This window comes from Corvus brachyrhynchos, unplaced genomic scaffold (genome assembly GCF_000691975.1).
Source record: "Corvus brachyrhynchos isolate BGI_N302 unplaced genomic scaffold, ASM69197v1 scaffold115, whole genome shotgun sequence".
In the NCBI taxonomy this organism is placed as follows: domain Eukaryota; kingdom Metazoa; phylum Chordata; class Aves; order Passeriformes; family Corvidae; genus Corvus; species Corvus brachyrhynchos.
In genome coordinates this window covers 17,992,529-18,012,588 of record NW_008239553.1, presented here as the reverse complement: position 1 = coordinate 18,012,588, position 20,060 = coordinate 17,992,529, and the positions used below count along the sequence as shown (strand labels likewise).

Genomic DNA, 20,060 nt, shown 5'->3' with positions numbered 1-20,060 from the left:
GAATTCTGAATATGGTCTCACAAACATTCTGTTTCCAGAAAACTGCCTGTGTCTCCACAAAGGGGATTCTGTTCAGAGAGCAATCCTTTGAAAGAAGATTTTGATTTCACAATCTTGTGCAGTATCCCAAATAATTTTGCTGCATGAATCAGATAGCAAAATCTCTTGAGTTCTACAGCATAGACATAAAGGTGGTGTCTCTACATGGAATAAATGTATTGCTACACATTTTTTGTTTCCTTGTGTTAAGGCTTTATCTGGCTTTAAAAACGTTTTCAGGGTATTTGGTACATGAGGTCTTAATTTCCCTTTACCTAAAGTAACAGTACTAGCAATGGAGTATCCAGCAGTCCAGTAAAAATTGGGCAGCTGCAGGAGGTTTCTGTGCTGCTGGTTACAATGAGATATTGTCATCATTGTTAATGAGAAAATTGCTAGACCACCAACTTGTTCAGTGTTGTGATGTTGTTATTTTGATTTTGGTGTGGGGAAGTTTTTGTAGACGTGAGTGATGTGATTAAAGTTTGTGAAGATTGCGTGATGAATGTGGATTTTTATGATAATTTTTAAATATGTGATTCACAGAGGCAAGGTGTGGAACATATAGTGTTTGCATGGCAAGGTTTTGGTAGCAGGGAGCTACAGGAGTGGCTTCTGTGAGAAACTGCCAGAAGGCTCCCCTTCATCTGATAGAGCCAATGTCAGCGGTCTCCAAGGCAGACCCACTGCTGGCCAAGGCAGAGTCCAATGGCAGCTTTGGGTGTAACATAGTTAAGAGAGTAGCATGGGTGGTGAACTGTGTATGGACAGAGAGATGAGTGAGAATGTGAGAGAAACAACTCTGTAGACACCAAGGTCAGTGAAGAAGGAGGAGGAGGAGGAGGTGCTCCAGGTGCCAGAGAAGAGATTTCCCTGCAATCCATGGTGCAGACCATGGGGAGGCCGGATGTGGCTCTGCAGCCCAAGGGAAAAGCAGAGCTCCACCCGCAGCTTATGGAGAACCCCATCTGAGACTGGGTGGATCTGTCCAAAGGAGGCTGCGGCTCTGTGAGAGACCCATGGTGGATCAGGTCCCTTGCGGGGCCTTGTGGCCCCATGCAGAGAGGAGCCCATGCTGGAGCAGGTTTGCTGCAGGACTTGTGACCCTGTGCTCCACTGCTGGAACAGACTGTTCCTGAAGGACTGCATCCTGTGGAAGGGACCTACGCTGGAGCAGTTTGTGAACAATTACGGCCTGCGGGAAGGACTCCCGTTGAAGACGTTCGTGAAGGAGTCCTTCTGAGGAGAAAGGCGTGACAATGTGTGTGGAACTGACTGCAACATCATTCCCCATCTCCCTGCACTGCTGTTGAGAAGGAGGTAGAGAACTTAATTTTTAAGTTGATCCTGGAAAGAAGGGAGGGGTGGGGGAAGAGATGTTTTTTAAGATTTGTTTTTATTTCTCATTGTCTTTCTCTGATTTCATTTGCACTAAATCAAACTAATTTCCCCACATTGAAACTGTTTTACCTGTGACAATACTTGGTGAGTGATCCTTTCTGTCCTTATCTCATCCCATGAGCCTCTCCTAGTATTTCCTCTTCCCCTGTCCTGCAGAGGAGGGGAGTGACAGACCAGCTTTTTGGGCGCCTCTCATCCAGCCAGGGTCAACCCACCAGAACCCTGCTCCTTCATAATAGCTGATCCACATCTGATCAGGAAAGGGTATCTCAGTATCAATCAATCATTAACAATCACCTCAAAACCACTGAAAATTTCTCCAGGGGATAGTAAGTGGCATTGACATATTTTATTTACATTTACACAATTATTAACTTATACTTAATGTTCAAAAATATAACTTTTGCTTTTCAGTAGATATGGGAAATTTCCAAAAAGATAATAATGACCACACTATTTTCAAACTTAATATAAGTGACCAGGCAGATATTGCAGATATCTCATGTTATCTAGAACAGTCAGGCATTTCATTACATTTTTGTGTTTAATTTTAAGCTTTTTTTATTTACTAATGCTAAAAGATGTAATTTTCTTTGTAGAGGTGAAACACACTGGACTAATTGTTATTATTGTTATTGTTATTTGTTATATTTTCATGTGTATCATGATGTATTCAGTTGTATATTACCTACTCTGAAAGCAAACCATTTTATATGCAGATTTAAGGTAATGGGCATTCAACTTTAAAAAATGGTTCCGATATCCTGTAGCTTCTCAATAATAATATGCTCTTACATTACAGCAGAGAAGGATGGATTATGGGTTTTTCAATTTACATCAGGCATATTAATTGCAGAGTAGGATTTCCACATAAAATTTCAATGTACTGGAACAAACTGTTAATGTACCAGAATATGGACACTTACACTCATTTCTTGGGATTTAAAAGCAATCTTCTTTTTCATATGTCTGAATAGTAGTTTTTTAAAGTCTGTTAATGAGAACAACATACCAGTGTTTTCTGAAAACCTTAATTAGCTTAAGTGTTAATAGTGATTTCTTAGTCCTTGTACTGGCAAACAGTACAACAATTAAGGAAAGAAAATAATTCACAGGATATGGAAAAACTTTAAAGCAGCTTTTAAGAAACACGCCATGGAAGATCAAATTTATGTTATATTAAGAGAAGAAACACTGAATTCAAGTTTTACTTGTTTGGGTTTTTTTGTTGTTGTTGTGGGTTTTGTTTGTTTGTTTTGGTTTGCTTTGTTTTTTTTCCCTTGGAGAAGATATTCCTAGACTTATAAAAGTGCAGTTGGAAGTGAAGTTCAGCTGGGAATTTGAAAAGTGTTTTTAATGATAGAGAATAGCAAGTTCTTAGTTTATGTATTATTTAATTTGTTTGAATTGCACACAAAAAATCCAAGAAGTTTGTTTTAATAGGTAATAATAATATTAAAAAAATTGCTGTATAAAAAGAAAAACTTAATTCTTTGAGAGCAGGTAAGTAAAGAGTTATGATTCTTAACAGTACAAAAGGGGTTGTTTACAACCATTATCTTATTATTTATTCACCTGGGCAAGTACATATCTTCTCATTCATTTTCAAATACTAGACTATAGCTGCTTAAAAAGATGCAAATTAATTCCTTCTTTGTTTATGCAGTTTTGTTTTATGACTGCTCTGTTTCACACTACTTATCTTTAATGGGCCTTCAATTTCTTTTTCCTTTTTCTTTAAAACAGCAAATGAATGCAGGTCCCTCCTTTTAAAGCCAGACAGAAAGAGAAAAAATATTTGAGTTTTCGTGCCACAGCTGCAGGCTGTGAATTATCCCACTAGGGAAGAGTGGAAATACCACCCACATAATCCAACAAGAGGCTTGATTCATTTTGTGTCTGAAGCAATCGTTGTGGTCTTACAAAGCTGAAATGAGTTTCCTTTGCAATCTTCACAGGAGAAAAAAATGAGAATATCTTCCTTACAAGTTCAAAGGAAGATCCCACTTTTTAATTTATTTTTACTCCTATTTCTCATTTTTATTTTTCTTCCTTAGTTTCTCACTATTTTGCAACTACCTTGACTTTACATATAACAATGGAATTGAATATGAGACAGGATGTAAAGAAGAGCCAAGCAATATTTTCCCAGGTCTATCAATCCCAGCTGAACTTGTGACAAGTGATTTGGTTAGTGTATGAGAATCAGATACAAGGAACTTTGCAGAGCTTGTTTTTAAGGCTTCTATTTGTTCCAGGACAGTCAGAAAACCTTCCTGTCTCACAGACACAGGGAGTTAGTTGCCATCTGTTTAAGATCCCAGTGGAAGCACCTGCCTAGGGTCCTCTCTAAATATGCAGGACTCCACTCAGTATGCATAGACACTATGTAGCTTCCTACAGATCATCAATAGTGAATAATGAAGAGAGAGATATTAAATTCTGCCTTTTAGGTTCTTTACTCAAGGCTGTAGGGAGGTTTTGTCCTCTTGGGATCCTAATGCTTGAATTTTCACTTGGAGAACTTTAAAGTGCTCAGGATATATATATATATATATTTTTTTTTTTTTTTTTTTAATGAGCTGGATTAATGATTTAAAAGTTCAACTACTGACAGATGAAATGATGACTGCAGTAGAAGTTGGCTGGTTGCAGTACTTGTCCAGAAACAATCCTTTCTATTGCCTCAGAATATTCATACACTTGATGTCCATTTCTTCATACAGTGATGTAGTCACAAGGCTGTGTGTATTAGGGCAAGAGGACAGAAGGGAGGACAGAGGAAAAAGGGGAGAGAGGAAGGGAGAAGGAAGGAAAGAAAGCTGGTTGGTTTGAATTCTCTCTTGATGAAGGTGGAGTTAAACAGATGTTTTTATCAGATGGACTAGCTGATCTTTGTAGGTCCTTTCCAACCTGGACTGTTCTATTCCATATCTCCAATGGATATCTTGGACAAGAGATTAATGCTTCTGTTCTACATGGAGGGGAAATTGCAATTGTATGTTTAATGTGTGTGAGCAGGTGTACTTTGAAAACACTTTCCAGATCAAAAGTCTCAGCTGAGTTGGATCACTGCATGAACAATTTCAGCATACTGACCAAGCTTAGGGCTGGGTGCTGTAGTAGTCTTCTTGGTTCTCTCAAGAACTTGTAAGGACGTGGAAAAGCTCATCTCTTAATCTGATTTCAGAAGTTTTCATCATAAAAGGTTTATAGATTTCAGATGCAAGTAAATATTTGAACTAAAGAATTTAATGTCATTGTAATTTCATTTTACTTTTAAATACTAAAAATTATCTAATATTATTACCGTAATTTTTCTCTACATTTAAACTGAGATTTAAACTCAAGTTATATTACTTACAGTTCTAAATATTTCATCACCTCTATATGTGCTTAAATTCATGTGTGTTTTAGATCTAAAACCTCAATCAGTGCTTATTCTAGTGACAGCAGAAATATGGCTTAGAATTCAGTGAACTCACACAAATTTTGCTGAGACCAGTGAAGTTCTAAAGAGATATAGGCAGTGTATTTAATAGCCTTAGACATATATAATGAACTTATGGTCACCACTGTTTTAAGATTCCATAAAAAAATATAAAACTGAGAAAATATATGTCAGCTCACCACTTTTCAGTTTACTCATAAATCATAGCTTTAGCTGTATTTTGTTATATATATTTAGGAGCAGTAATCTCTGAAAAGCTTGCCAGGCATTGCCTGTGAACTCACACTAATAGGCATCCTAAACAGAAAAGGAACCTGAATACAGGGGAAATAACTGTTCTGAGAGCTCTGGCATGGTCCTCGTTGCCAGGGAAACCTCTTCTTTGTCTCTACGTGTTCAGAATGGCTGCCTCATTAGACACTGAACCTGATCATCATGTTACACTACCAGGAGAAAAAAATAAGGAATGGGAAAAGCTAAGGGTTCCACAAATCTTTAAGAAAATGCCAAGAAGAGGGGTAATCTTAAATAAATCTATGTGTAACTACTATCATAATTAAGTTCCATAAGGGTAAATCTGTCCAGGCTGCTTCTTTCCACATTTATTTGCAGGTGGAATTGAGCAATCCTGGACTGTCTTTTACTGAACTAAAAAAGAGAAAAAAGAAAAAAAAAAAAGTGAAACACAAAACTGGTGAATTGCATATTTTATCTAAAATATATTACTTTTAAATATTGAAAAACATCTATTTAATAAGGTCATTCTGCTTATTTAACTGTCTGAGACATTGTTTTAGCATTTCTATAGCATATTTTATTCATGGAGTCAGAAGCATAAAATGTCAGGGAAAAACCTATACAGGTGCATTTATTACTCTGATCATAAAGAGGAGTGGTGAAAAAACAGTAAAACTTGAAAATATATAGTGACAAGAGAGTTACTTTATGTTTACTACTAAGTTTTAATCAAGATACTAAAACCAGCACCACATAAACTTCTGAAGTGCAGCAGAACTGGATGCAGTTTCAAGGCATTACTCATTGGTAATAAAACTATGAACCCAAGGTACCTCAGGAGCACAGCTCCTGACCTTGGCTGATGAGAGAAGCTTTTGAAAACAGGGCCAGAGCTTAACCTCCACCCTCTGTGGTTTATAAATATCAACATAGGGAAGGGATTTTAAAGTCATCATCCCCACAAGTCTGTTTTCTGAAAAGAAAGATGAAATCCAAATCACAGGTGAAATAGCTAAGGAATGCCTGACTTTACTCTTATTTATGAAGAGGAAAAGCAACCCAGCTAGACCTTTTTTTTCTTTTTTTTTTTTTTTTCAGCTGTACCAGATGTGAAATTGAGTAGTTAGGTGCAAAAACAAGAAGGAGCCTGATCAGGTGGTCTGAGATTAACTGGTTGCTTTCCGAGAGTATAAAGAAATTACATGAACTACATTTACATGTACCTGGAGCCATTTTCCTTCTTAGTAAGTGATAAGCTATGCTGCGTTTCTGATGTTGCCTAAGTAACAGTATTCAAATTAATATATTTTCTTTTTTAAAGACTGCCTTTCGTCTAACAAACATTTCAGGGATTTTTTTTTCCTCCTCTGGGATAGTATTGTTAACACAGGATTTGCAGATTGCAGCTAGAAGAAAAGAGAAAAGAAATGGCTGAGTGTAATCACCTACCCATTACATGGCAAGAACATGCACACAGTTGCTCTCCTGGGAAAGTAGTTCTTTTCAGTTCCATGGTGAAATATTTACAAAATTCAATGAAAGTTGAGTCATTAACAAGAGAAATAATTTGTCCAAGTGGGCGCTTGAGGCAGAGAAACCTATTCTGGAGGGCTGCTGTAACCATCAGAGTGTTTTCCTTTCTATATTTTAAACGGTTACACATAGAGAAGAACTAGATGAAGATATTTAAAATTAATATACAAGGCAAGAAGGAGTAGCAAGAATGGTACTAGAATATTGTCTGAAGTGGGTCTGAGGCGCAGGTGTGAAGTAACTGCTCTTTGTACCATTAATTTAGTAAGTTTTGATAAATACAGAGAAAGTAAATGGTTCCTCTTGGCTTCTCTTTTGAGCAAATACACACAAGGATATGAAGGTTTGAAAAAAAAATAAAAAACATGGCCCGAGTCTTAATGCATAAATGAGTGAGCCTAGATGTCTGTGAGAAAAGATATTTAATTAAAAGATACAGTTATGACTGGGTAGTAGTTATCATCACTCAATTTTGTTATGATAGGCTAACTGAACCAGGCTGGAAATTCTAGGAGCTACATTTCTAAGTCCCATTTATGTTCTGAGCACCAGATTTTTTTCTTCAGTTAGTTTCCATTGACATAATTTCTTGATTACATTAGCAGACCCAAAATACAAAGTCTTGTGTCTCTTCATTTTTGAAGGGGAGTTTAGAAAAAATGGTGAAGACATTTCAGTAACTTAAGGATCCCTCAATGCAGAAAGCAAAAAATATTTAAGAAAAAATTTGTATGTTTTTCAGTCCCAAATACTTTAATAAAATATAAGGCTTACCCAAAAGCACCAAAAAAAAAAAAAAAAAAAAAAAAAAAAAGGAAAATGAAAACGCAGATGCAAATGCAACTTTTGATCCAGTTTTGTAAAATTTCTACAAAATATATACTTTTCAGTGCATCAGAAATAATCATTCAATATACCAGACCATACAAGGTACCACATAGTTCACACTCCTTTATTTCCTTTATTTTACATAGTATTGTGAGGCCTAAGGAAACAGTATTGTCAAAGCTTAACCCCTTTAAATATTACACACCCAGTATGCAGATGGAGATGGATGCACAATCATCATCATCCTCAAATCAGAAACTGCCAGAACTAGCAATATAAACAGTTCTAGTTGGATGTAGGAGACCATGAAGGAAAAAGGGCACCTGCACAGACTGCAAAAAACCCTTAGCAGTCTCTAGACAATAGTCCTTAAGTCATCACTGAGTCCACAAACTGATGCTTGCATATACAAGTCAGCCTTTCAATAAAAAACCATAAAATAAGTAAGAAAAAGGGTTGGTCCTTGCAGAGTGATTTAAATCACATACAGATGGTATATTATTGATGCCAAATATCCTCACAAGATCCTTGGTCCCATGATGCAGCATGCATCTTGCTCTCTGATCTCAGCATACGTCAAAGCCCACTGCATGAAAGAAAGCAGCAGATCAGCTTCATCTTTATCCCATTATTTTTCACGTTACAATGTGCAGCCCGTATCTAACCAACCAGAGACACTAAATGGGAGCAATGATGCAATTCCTAGGTCTTGCACAAGGCACGTGCAGGAAAAGGAATGACATTGTTTGTTTAAGGTATGTATGGAAGTGACACAGAAGAAAGGCACAGGTCTCCCACCTTAGCTGGTGTTACAAGAACATGGTGAGTATCCATGTTTCTTGTTTGTGTTTCTTTTGTCTCTTGAAAACCCAACTTCAGAGGTTTATGCACATCTTCTTGATAAGGTACCTGCATTAACAGACACAGTGATGGGAGTCTTAAAGTTTGTATTTTAGTTCAGTGCAAAAATCGTGGTCTGTTGTCTCTCTGCTCTGCATCTCTTTTAGGTGAATATAAGCAATGAAATCACTTTCTTAAAGCTGGAAAGATAAATCAGAAATATAAACTAGAAATTTGGTTGCCAAATGCTTATTATTCTATCAGAGCTCCCAAATTACATGCTCTGGATACTTGGGATGTAATTTCACCTTTGAAAGGAAGTATTCTTATCAGTCAATTGATATTTTTAAACACCATATTGTCACTGCAAAATGAAAATCACTGATGACTCTCACAAAAATTTAATACTGGCAGAGCTATAAAAATATTCTTTCTAAGTGTTAAGCCTTGGGACATAGCGTTTATGCAGTCTAACAACAGCTCTTGTCTCAGCATAACATATATTAAAAATCTAGAACACACTTCAAGGACTATTTTTAGGGTTTTTTTCCTGTCTCCATGGTTTTGCCTTTGAAATTTTTTCTGAAACAATAGTACTGCATGCATATTTGTGCCTGTTATTCCAGGTATACTCAAGAATATTTGAAAGGATTAAAAAAGACACTTACCCTTCTGGGTTAAATGTTTTAGCTTTACTTGCATTGACATTGCAGGTGAAAGCCAAAAATTAAATAATAAAAAAAAAGAAATTAACCTGTTGGTAGCAACCTACCGTTTTCAGTCTTGTTTCCAATCACACCGAGGCAGAAAGTAGCCCTGACAATTCTATGACTGCTCCAGCCCATTGTAAACAGGAGGTGGCAGTTATAGTCTTTGATCCAATATGCTGCAGTGTTATAAAATGGCAGTAACTAGCTAGGGAAGACAGTTCCACAATATGCAAGCTAAATAGCTTTTCCAAGGCTAGCTGAAGCTGCTTCCCCTTTATTCCCTTTTTGTAGAAAGCTAAAACATGTCACACACAGAGACAGAAAAAGAATAAAATAGAGCAGACTTCTGACAGCTCAGAATTAGTACTGTGATAGAGACTCTAGAGCTAGCTACACTGCATCCAAGGCTTTTAATTTTCTTTTATTTTATTTTTCTTTTTCTTTTTTTTTGAGTGTGCAAACACATAAAGATTGTCTTTATAGGGCTTTTGTGGAAAAAATCCTCTCTATTCATCTTGTGCTCTGTCTCATGGATTAGTTTCACAAATCTTTCTTATCACAGAAAATACTTTTATTTCTATAATAGTAAAATTCTGCTTAAAACTAGATCAATAATACCCCTCCCCCAATATATGGCAGGTGAAATCTAGCAGGAGTGGATCTAAAAGCCAGTGCAGCCTGTTCAACAGGCCATTATTTTTTAATTTCTGATACCTTTCTGAAATACCACTGAATTCCTGGGAAGACATTGCTTTATCATTAAAGCAGCTTCAGGATGAAACCTCTGTTGGCTCTAGTTATGGAAACGAGAGCTTTAACCTGCATGTTAAAAAGCCCTGTGACAGTAAAGACCAAGAGCAAAGTAGAGCCATTGGAAAGTCTCACCACAGAAAGAAAAAGAGCAGAACAAGGGAGATAAAAGGGTGTGAAGGATGCATTCTGACATCTAAGAGAAACTATATGAACATGCATTGTATTTACTGTCTTTTGACCCAGCTCAATGTCTGATCACGACAAATACCAGGAATCACAGCAGAAATAGATTACACAATCACATTGAGAATTTTATAGAAGGTCTGGAAGCTAGGTGGAGATGAGAACTACTAAAAGCACCTGTAATTCAGAATCATGCAGAGTAGCACATATCTGCAAGGTGTAAGTCTCCAGGAAGTTGTCTAACGTAATTGCCAAAAAAACCACTTTCTTAGGAAGAGTGTTGGGATGCTTCATTTTGAGCAAATAAATTTTGCCTTTCTGCTATTACACGTTCCATCATTTCTGTAAGTAACTTCTCTGAGTAGAACAACTGCTTTGTACTGTGGTGCGTGAAACTAGGACATAATGTCATGGCCATAGATAACAAAATATCCTACTGTTCCCATCGTGTTGTCCAGTGGGAGCTCCTGTAGTCAGAGATTCAGCAGTGTACATTAATTTTCACAGTGTTATACAAGACATCGCTAACTCAATTCCCTTGCATCCTCACAATGGAGTATGTCCAACTGTAGAAAGATAAGACATGAATCCGATGTTGTTAATCAGACAGGCAGATACTCTGATATGTTTCACAATAGAAAGAGAATACAGATCATGACTTGTGGCTACAGAAGACAATAAGAATGTTAAGGGCAGTACTGAAATAAAGAAGACATCTGGTTATAATTGCAGAAGTATTGTAGAGGCAGGACAGCAGTACAGTAGTACATATCATTCCACCAGGATCTTTCTGAGAGATTTAGGAAGCATATAAGGGATTTACAGACAATGAAATTCAGTTTAATTACTGTGTATCAGCTGAGCAATGGTAACAGTCCCCAAGAGTGCCTTATGGCCAAAATCAGGTCTGGAACACTGCTTACCCTTCCTTACCTTCCAACTTAGCTATGTTTAATGACATCACATTTTCTGAGCACTAGAGGAGCATGGTTGAAGAGGTTGGTGGTTCTTCTGATGTATAGTACCTTAAGCTGTGTGACTCTATGTTTCATTAGAGTATTTCCTAAAAAAAGTATTAAGGCAGGGTAAAATCAGCACTGCATATCCTAATTAGAGGGGACACCCATCAAACCAAACTTCTCACACAGAAGATCTCATACTAAAAACTAAGAGACTGTGCAGAGACTCACAGATGTTCTGGGTATAAAACAGAAGAAAAATAGAGTATGACTCAGGTTCTTCAATTTCTGTTCTAAGCGGAGGTACATGCCTTCCTGTCTGCGACAAAAATCCATCTATTTAAGGTTTTAATTTTATTACATTAAGACATTTTCATAGACTCCTTTATCTGTGAAAAATAAGATCAACCCTCAGCTGCACCACTCACAAGGAACAGTGTTACTTTTGCATATAAAGAGATTTGGAGCCAGAACTTGAATTTAATTTCCCTGCGTATATGCAAAACCCAGATATCCTGGAGTGATTTGAGTGGTTTTTTCCAGTGACTCCACTGAAAATTGTATCACTTCTGCTTATTTATCTCAAATTTCTTGGGACTAGAATCTCCACAAATCTCTATGTTGCATATCCCTGACAAATGCTTGAAGAGCAACCTACACAGTTAGCCTTTTTTCTCTCCTCTCTCCCACGCAAATATTCTTGCACAGATCTATCTCCGAGAATCCTTCATCTTAGAAGATGGGCTAGAATTTCAGAGATCAGGGCTCAAATTCCTGCTCTGTAGGCATTGGATGCTAATTTCACACATAGAAGTTCCATGTGGCTCATGGTGGCATGCAGGCCCCTGTGCAATTCAGTGGTGTTCTGAGCAGACAAATGCAACCAGCCCTCTTGCCAAGAGACAAGAGGGTTTCCTATTCTGGGAATCACACTGTGAATGTTACTCGAGGTCTAGTGGTAGATATGTAGCCATGTAGATGTCCCCTGAGAGGAAGAAAAATGGAAACTGAGGCAGACAGAGAGCAATGTGGCAGTTCAGAGACTAAAAAGTAAAGTGGAGTTGGTGCCTCTCTGAGAAATAAGATTTATAAAGCTCTTGCTGAAGCTCAGGTATGTAAACTGTCCTGATAGTTTCAATGAGACTACTGATGAAGAATCTTAAGTGTGTGGTTCGGTACCTCCAATATGAGACAGATTACAACTTATGAACTCCACTAGATTTCTAAAATATTTGAAAAAAGCGTAGAAAGAAGTATAAAGACTTAGACACACAAACAAATTGCTGGGGCTAAAAAGACATTCTATATCAGCTAAGACACTGCTCATAAGAATTCTTTCCTTGCAGATGTGAATAAATCAAATTATTGCAATTTTGCAAGAGCAGAAGCCCACACATTGACAGGAGAGGAGACAGGAGAAAAGGAGATGAAACTGAAGAGGAAGAGACATATGCAGAGAGAAGAGAAGAAGGAAACTACATGCCATTGAGAACCAAATAATTGAGAAAAGTGTAAAGTATAAAATCGTGGTTTCTGGAAGCAGAGAGATAGTACTTGTAGATGTGAAAAATTCTAATCTAAACAAAAAAGTAAAAGTGGGACAGAGTTCAAGGGGTTGAATTCTACATTAAAAGCTGGATAATCTCACAGTAAACAGTACATGTTCTCTTTCTCACTTTTTACCAACTCAGTATTTTTAAAATGTTTTTGCAAGTGTTTTTAAAATGGTTTTACCTGAGATTTTATTCCTCTCCACATTAAATATGAAAATTTCTGTCTTAATTTACTCACTAGGTTCAAATTAGAATTCTATACACAGTGAGCACATTTGTCTAATAAGTTACTGAGACATTTTCTTCTGCAAAAACACTGAAAGGTCTCTTTTTTTCTTTTATTTTTCTCCTTTTTTTCTCTAAACCACATAGAATCATAAAGTCATTGAGGCTGGAAAAGACCACTTAAGTCATTGAGTCCAACCAGTAACCTGTGACTGCCATGTTCACCTCAAAATCATGTTTTCAAGTGCCATATCTACATGCTTTTTCAATACTTTCAGGATGGTGATTATATCACTGCACCAGGCAGCCTATTCCAGTGCCTGACCAGCCTTTCATTGGAGACATTTTTCCTAAGATCCAACCTAAAACTCCCCTGGCTCACTGTGAGGCCATTTCTCCTTGTCCTGTCAGTTGCTGCCTGGGAGAAGAGTCAGACCCACATTTCTCTACAACCTCCTTTCAGGCAGGTGTAGAGAGGGATAAGGTCTCCCCTGAGCCTCCTTTTCTCCAGGCTAAACAACCCCAGCTCCCTCCACAGCTCCTCATGACTTGTGCTCTGGATCCTTCACCAGCTTTGTTGCCCCTTTCTGGATATGCTCCAGGACGTCATCTTTCTTGTAGGGAGAGGCCCAGAACTGAACACAGGATTTTAGGTGTGGCCTCACCAGTGCTGAGTACTGGGGGGCAATCACTACTCTGGTCCTGCTGGCCACACTATTGCTGATACAAACCAGGATGCCACTGGGCTAATGTGTCTGAGATGCAAATTCTCCTTCACTGCCTCCTTGATCTCCTTGATTGCAATCTTCTCACTTTGGTCACCAGTTTCGCTTCATGAGTATTAGACTGCTTTACTAGTTATGACTGATCAGAAAGGTGTAATCATACCATTTCCTGCTCAAAGTCATTTACTTTCACTTAAATACCAAATTTTTGCCTGTTGCTGAGATATCAAATGTGCTTTATTCTCTGGATACTACAGTTGAAACTGCCTTTTACTACTGTCAAGAGGAGGAATCAAAGTTGTGGGTTTGTTTTGCTTTACCATTCAATTCTTCATGCAATATCTAACTATCCTAATTTGTTTCTTTCTTGTGAAGGGTTTGTTATAAATTATTTTGTTAAATATAGGGGATTTTTGTCTAATTTAAATTAGCCTAAACATTTAACCAATGCAATTATAAAATGCACAATTCAAGCACAAGTTATTATTCATAGAAATAGTTCGGTTTTCTGTTTAAAACATGTTTGTAGATACCAAGTTTATGATAAAAAAAGAAAACTCCTGCAAATAATTGCATGTCATTAGCATAGATATAGTGTTGGTAGCAATAACTTATTTCCCCTTTAAAATATAATAAGAAAAGAGAAAAAATATTTTGTGGTATATCTTCATCCATTAATCTTTAGCACCAAAACCTCATAAACATGGTGACAGACACAGATTAATTCTTATATTTCATAAAAGGTCAATCAAAAAATAGATATGGTAAAAGTACAGTCAATAAATAATCTTATAAGACTAAACATTGCACTCATCCTTTTCAAGTCACTCATTAGTCATCTACAGTGCCCTCAGTGACATTTTTAATGTATTATTTCAAAGTTCTTTCTTTATTATTGAAAAGGGAAATATTTTTAACTTATAAAAGCTCCATCTATAGTCGAGGTCTGGTTCATCATAAATGAGCAATTTCCCAGTGGGCAAGAAACTACTGTGACAGGAACATTAATAATACCTTTGAACATCTACTGCCCCATGTCTTTTTTTTTTTTTTTTTGAGGAGACTTACAGTTTTATGGGGAAATGTTGAAGAAAAAAGAAAGGAGAAGAAGAAAAGAGGCAGGAAAGGTTATTTTGTGGCTAAAGCTCATTGAATTATTACTGTTTAACATTCCATCTCTTAAATTACTGTTTAAAATTACAATCCTACACTCATTGTTTCATTTTCAATAGAAGGAGCTGCATCTTTGCATAACAGGCCATTCTTTTAAGGGTAACAATTCTAAAGATGGTTAAAGGACTTAGGTATCACTTTGAACCTAAAAGACATTAGATGCCTTTTGGGCACTGAGTAAAATCCCTGGAAATGGCTTAGATAGCCATGTAATTTTTTGAGTTTCCTCCCACTGCTCTTAATATCCAACAAACATTAAGAAGATATAATATTCTATGCTAATATGAGCATCTAATTTTCAAGGTTTGTCCCTTATAAATGTACTGTTCAATGTGTTCCTGTCACTCTGCATTGAAACCATTCACACTGAATCTATACAGCTATTGAAAAAGCTGCTGAAAAGATGTATTCTTTATAATCCAAGAATTTAAAAATCTTAATTTTGACAAGTTTTTAAATTACTTGTGTCTCAGGGCCTTATTTTCAAAATGTCCCCACCTATGAATAGTTTGTCCTATTTAAAGTTACCATTTGGCTGTAGTATTATTAATAGAATGTATTTGATCTATTCATATTTTATCTAGTCACACAGGAGATCTGATTTTCAGATGTTTGATGGCAGTTTTACAAGGATTCTAATGACTAATACCCAAATGTAAATGATTAATAAATCAGTTACACAGTTTCAGAAAAATAATCTGCTCAGTGTATTAAAAAAAGTGAAGAAACTTTAAAGTTGGGAACATAGAGGAGGCCACATACTTGTAAATAATTTGTTAAATGCAAAGTAAATTTGCTAACCACTGTAACAAATAAATAAAGGGAGAAATAGAGGCAATTCAGACAAAATAAGAAAGTTCAAGGGCATTTAAGAACTAATAGGAATGTGAAAAGACTGCAATTTTTTTTCTGAAAGGAAAAATGGAAACCAGAAATGTATATGAAAAAATGAATGATCAAATAAACATATATGAAAAAATTAAACAAAAAAAATTTCCTCTCCTAGTTTGTGATATGAGCAAAAAAGATAATTAAATGGTAGAAGGCTTGAAGTAAATAAAAGAGTATAGTACCTCACAAAAAAATCAAGTCACCAAGGCAAGGAAACTGAAAAGTGTAAAATGAAGACTGGACATGTGATTCCTAATGATCAGCGGGACACTTTTTAGCCCAAACCATCTGGATGAAAGAGACAGCCCAATCTATCCTGGAATAGAACTAAAAACCATGAGAGAGAGCTCAGGCTACACACCAGAGCAAGGCAGTACTTCTCATTGGGTGACGGGTGGATAAAGCGCTGAGTAGGACAGCTCTGTGAGGGAAGAGAGGATAAAAGCCTTGGATTTAGAGCAGCAGCAACTGCCCCTGACTGGGTACATGCAGCATTAAAAACTATCTAGCTGTCAGCTCAGCCACGATAACCATCTATGTACTTCTGCTGAGTCCATGCCAATTGTGAAGTGGGTCTCTTTCTCTGAAATATAAGGACACTACCACATATAATTAATTCATTATTGTGAACTGACTTCACACCAGTTTAATTAAGATTGCAGATCAGCCTCGGGACTGACTATTATTATGGCATAGATGATAATTTAGAAGTTGAATAGCACTGATCTGGACATGCTGGATTAGACACTTGGAAACAGCCTCATCTTTATCATGCTATTTGAAAATCTCTTGCCTGACTTCCTGGCATCATGCATGCAGCAAAGGCTTTCTGTATATATTTGAGTAAAGAACAGTCTTTGAAAAGTGGTTCTGAACAGCAGAGATCTTGAAACATAACTTTCAGTGCTCAGTAACTATAGAGTGAACCAACAACTTAGGGGAACACAGAAGGTTCGGGATATAAAAATCGTGATGACTAACCACAGTTCCCAGTTAAGAGAACAGTACTTAATCTTCTCATTCTAAAGCTAAAACTGCCAATTTTGGACCCACATTAAAAAAATATTAAACATGTTCATATTAGAATATGAGTTTGAAGCATTCAAAAATGGAAAACACTTGGACTCCAAATGAAAATTATAACTGTTATTAAGGAAATTTTTATAACAGAAGGAAATCTGAGTATCAGTTCTCTGTGCATACCAGCTCCAGTCCCTGTGTATACCAGAAAGCCTGAACAGGAAGTGCCCTTTCTCCACCAGATGATTGAAAATAGCAGGTGATGAGACACGGATTTGCTGTGACAATAAAATATAAATTTACAGAAAAAGTGAGCTGTTCTGTTTCCACTTGTTCTGTTGTATTCATTTGTTTCTGAAGCTTGATTACTTGGGTACAGCAAAGAAAAAATTCCCGTGAGCTATTTTCTCATTTTGAGAACAGAGAGAAATAATATCAAGTGCTGCAAGGAAGCAAGGGTGACTAAGGCTGGGAGTTGTGAAGGTTGAACATTTCTTGTAACCCTCTAGGGTCAGTTCCCCTCTGAAGATACTTACCCCTAAGCATTCAGAATCTGTTGCTTTTATTAAGAAAGCTTTCAATGGATTTATTTGCTGTAAGGAAGACTATGGAAGAAAAGAATATTTATCCTATTCTGTCTCCCGTGTCATTAACCAATTTAGAAGACAAGTTTCAGTTACAGAAACTTTATTACTGATTAAAAAATCCAAGCAAAATGAAGTCAAACCAGACCAAGCCAAACCTTGCCTCCTTCACTTTTAGGTCACAAGTTGAGTGGAGCTGGCAGTTAGAATAAACTTTCCTTCCACTTGTACACAAAGCAGATACTACCTGAAAATCACAGTGATAATAAAAGCTGTATCCCCCAACACACTTTAGAACGCTGCACTCCAGAGAAAAGTAGAACTTTAAGCAAGAATTGTTTGTGTTCTGGGTGACATTTTTTTCTTAAAAATGAACCTTAACTTTTTTCCTCCTGTTTTTTTTCCCACTGCTTGCATACAAGGAGTGGTGAATCAGCACATTTGTACCATACATTAAATATTAAAGCCAATATGAACATTGCCTGACTTCCCAGAAAAGAAACCTTATTTTATGTGCCGCTGGAAAATTAGAAACTTGATATTACTTAATCATGTTAGAGAAAGTAAATGATGACAGAACTACTATGTGAAAAGTTATTCAACACTCAAAAGACAGCTATTTAAGGGAAAAAAGTTTAGAAATGTTTTGTTTATGCTATTGTTTACAAATTCATAAAAATTTGAATATCCAAAAAATAGGATTTAAGTAACTTGAAGTGTTTTGAGTTTTTACCTGTACATATTTCAGTTTTTACCAGTTCTTGCAGCTGTTTGAAAATCCATAGGCACAGGAGACTGGTCACATATCTGTGTACTTGTAATATAAAAATTACTTTGTAGACTATTAAACATCTGCCCTTAATTTCATAGAGATCACACTCCAAGGACATAGAGCCAATAATCTGTGTATAAAGCTTTGATCTTCTGCCTGATCAGGCTAGCTTTACTATTGATTCCTTATTATAATTTATTTAACATAAAAGCTGTTACATAAGGTGGTTAAAGTTGCTTAATGAGCTAACCGATTAGGGAGAAATGAATTTGAGATCACTTTGAACCCAAAGAACCAAAATTTATGAGGTTTGGGGTCCTAAAGGAAAAGAGTAGAGCACAGTTCTTTAATTAATAGGATATTTGGGTAGAAAAGATATTAACTACTGAACAACTTTGATTTTTTCATGGAACTGGAACATAAAATGAGCTCATTCTCTGCCTTTACTTATGCCCTTGACACTGAGCAGAATTTGCCCCATGGCAGACTGAAAGGCCCTCACACTAACACAGACTAAATTTCAATTGTTCGTTATTTTTAGTATAAGATCAGAATAGAACTACTTAATCAAATAAAGTTATAGAGAAGGGGACAGAATAGAGAAGCTGTGCTTTAAAGTACAAAAGGAAAGTTTGCTTATGGCAGTCATTATCACATTCATTTTTGTATCCCATTTTTAAACCAATTGGACCTAATTAAATTTCACAACTCGTTTGCACCTGAATACATTCATATACAGGATTTTTGATCTCTAACAAAATAAAGGAGGTCACAGCTGAAATCTTTGCAATCGAATGATAGGCAAAGTTAACAGGGAAAAATGTTTAGAAATAAACTCTTCATAAAACACCTTGTAAATTTTACAGTTGTTATCTGTTTGAGTGGCCCAGATCTTGTTATTTCCTTTCAATAAAGGTATAATAAAGACTTCAGTAACAATCCTTGCACTGTTTTCCATGCTACCAGATTAGAAACAGTCACAGTCACATCTTGACTTCTACCATATGCAGTTGTGTAACAGCTGAGCATTCAGCCAATTAAGACAAATTCAGGATGAAAAATAACTTAAAAAGGAAGTATTCCAAATACTCAGTACGCTGATATCTGACAAAATGGTGCCAACCTTTTATGTACATATGCAAAACCCCAAATTAATCAGAGGGGATATTTATGCTACTCTGTTGCTGTGGCAGAAAACCTGTAGAGAATAGCCCTTGTTTAGCTTTAAGTGCTATTATCATAAATAGGACATGATGTAGATAATTGAAGAAAAATAGAAATAAAAGCTAGCTTGAAAACTAACTTTTTTTTTTTGAACATTTTCTTCCCTTAGGAAGATTTTCTTCACTGGTAATTTATGAGAAAAGTATAATTAGGTTAACTTTTTTATTTTTCATCACTCCTCTCACAAGAATATGGATGATCCCCATTTGAAAAAAAATCTTTATTTCTAATGTTTGCTTTTAAATATTTTTTCAATCTTAAAAAATAGTTTGACTGAATCAGAGTATCTGTGGAAATTACAGTGGAATTATAATTCTCACTGTCGGATTTAAAAAAAAAAGCCTGAGACCAGTTTCAATGTCACTTAAGAGACAATGCAGACTTAATCCCTACATGTCGGTTAACCACTGAAAATCTATCTGGAAAAACCCTTTGAATTTCAAGTGAGAAAATGTGTCTTTAAGACAATATACCTCAGTATGGTCAGTTGTTTGAACTCTACACTTTGATAAAAAATAATGTCATTCTTCACTGATGCATCACTAAACATAAATTCTTAATTATGTTCTATGACATCCAAATGAGGGATTTTAATTCTTAATGATATCCCTTTTTTTTTTCTCTCTCTCCAGGAAATAAGAGTAATTTCAGCTTTGATCCAGCCCCCTAAGTTCATCATCCTAATTCAAACTACTAAACTGAAGTTACAGTGCAGTTCACATTGCAGACGGTCTGCCATGTGTTTTTTCTTTTTAAATTGCCTTCATCATTTCTGAACAGTTAGGAGACTGATGTATTTTTGCTTCCCTGGTGCTCAACTTTGACTTTTCTACTGTCATTCCACTTCAGCTATGACCACAAATAAAGTAATTCCCTTGTTTCTGTATGAGCTTATTCTGTGTTGAAGGTGGCTTTCACTTCAGAATTATCACAAAAAATTCAGTGTATAGTTGCCACAC

The 20,060-nt window shown here is 36.2% G+C and overlaps 1 long non-coding RNA gene across 1 annotated transcript; it reads right to left on the bottom strand.

Moving 5' to 3' along the window:
• Positions 1–7,587: 7,587 nt before the first annotated feature.
• On the bottom strand, positions 7,588–9,399 carry LOC108448508. Its single transcript, XR_001864394.1, has 3 exons — positions 9,102–9,399; positions 8,288–8,398; positions 7,588–8,075 (listed from the first exon to the last, which is right to left on the bottom strand). It is a non-coding gene; the product is annotated as an uncharacterized LOC108448508 (long non-coding RNA).
• Positions 9,400–20,060: the final 10,661 nt, after the last annotated feature.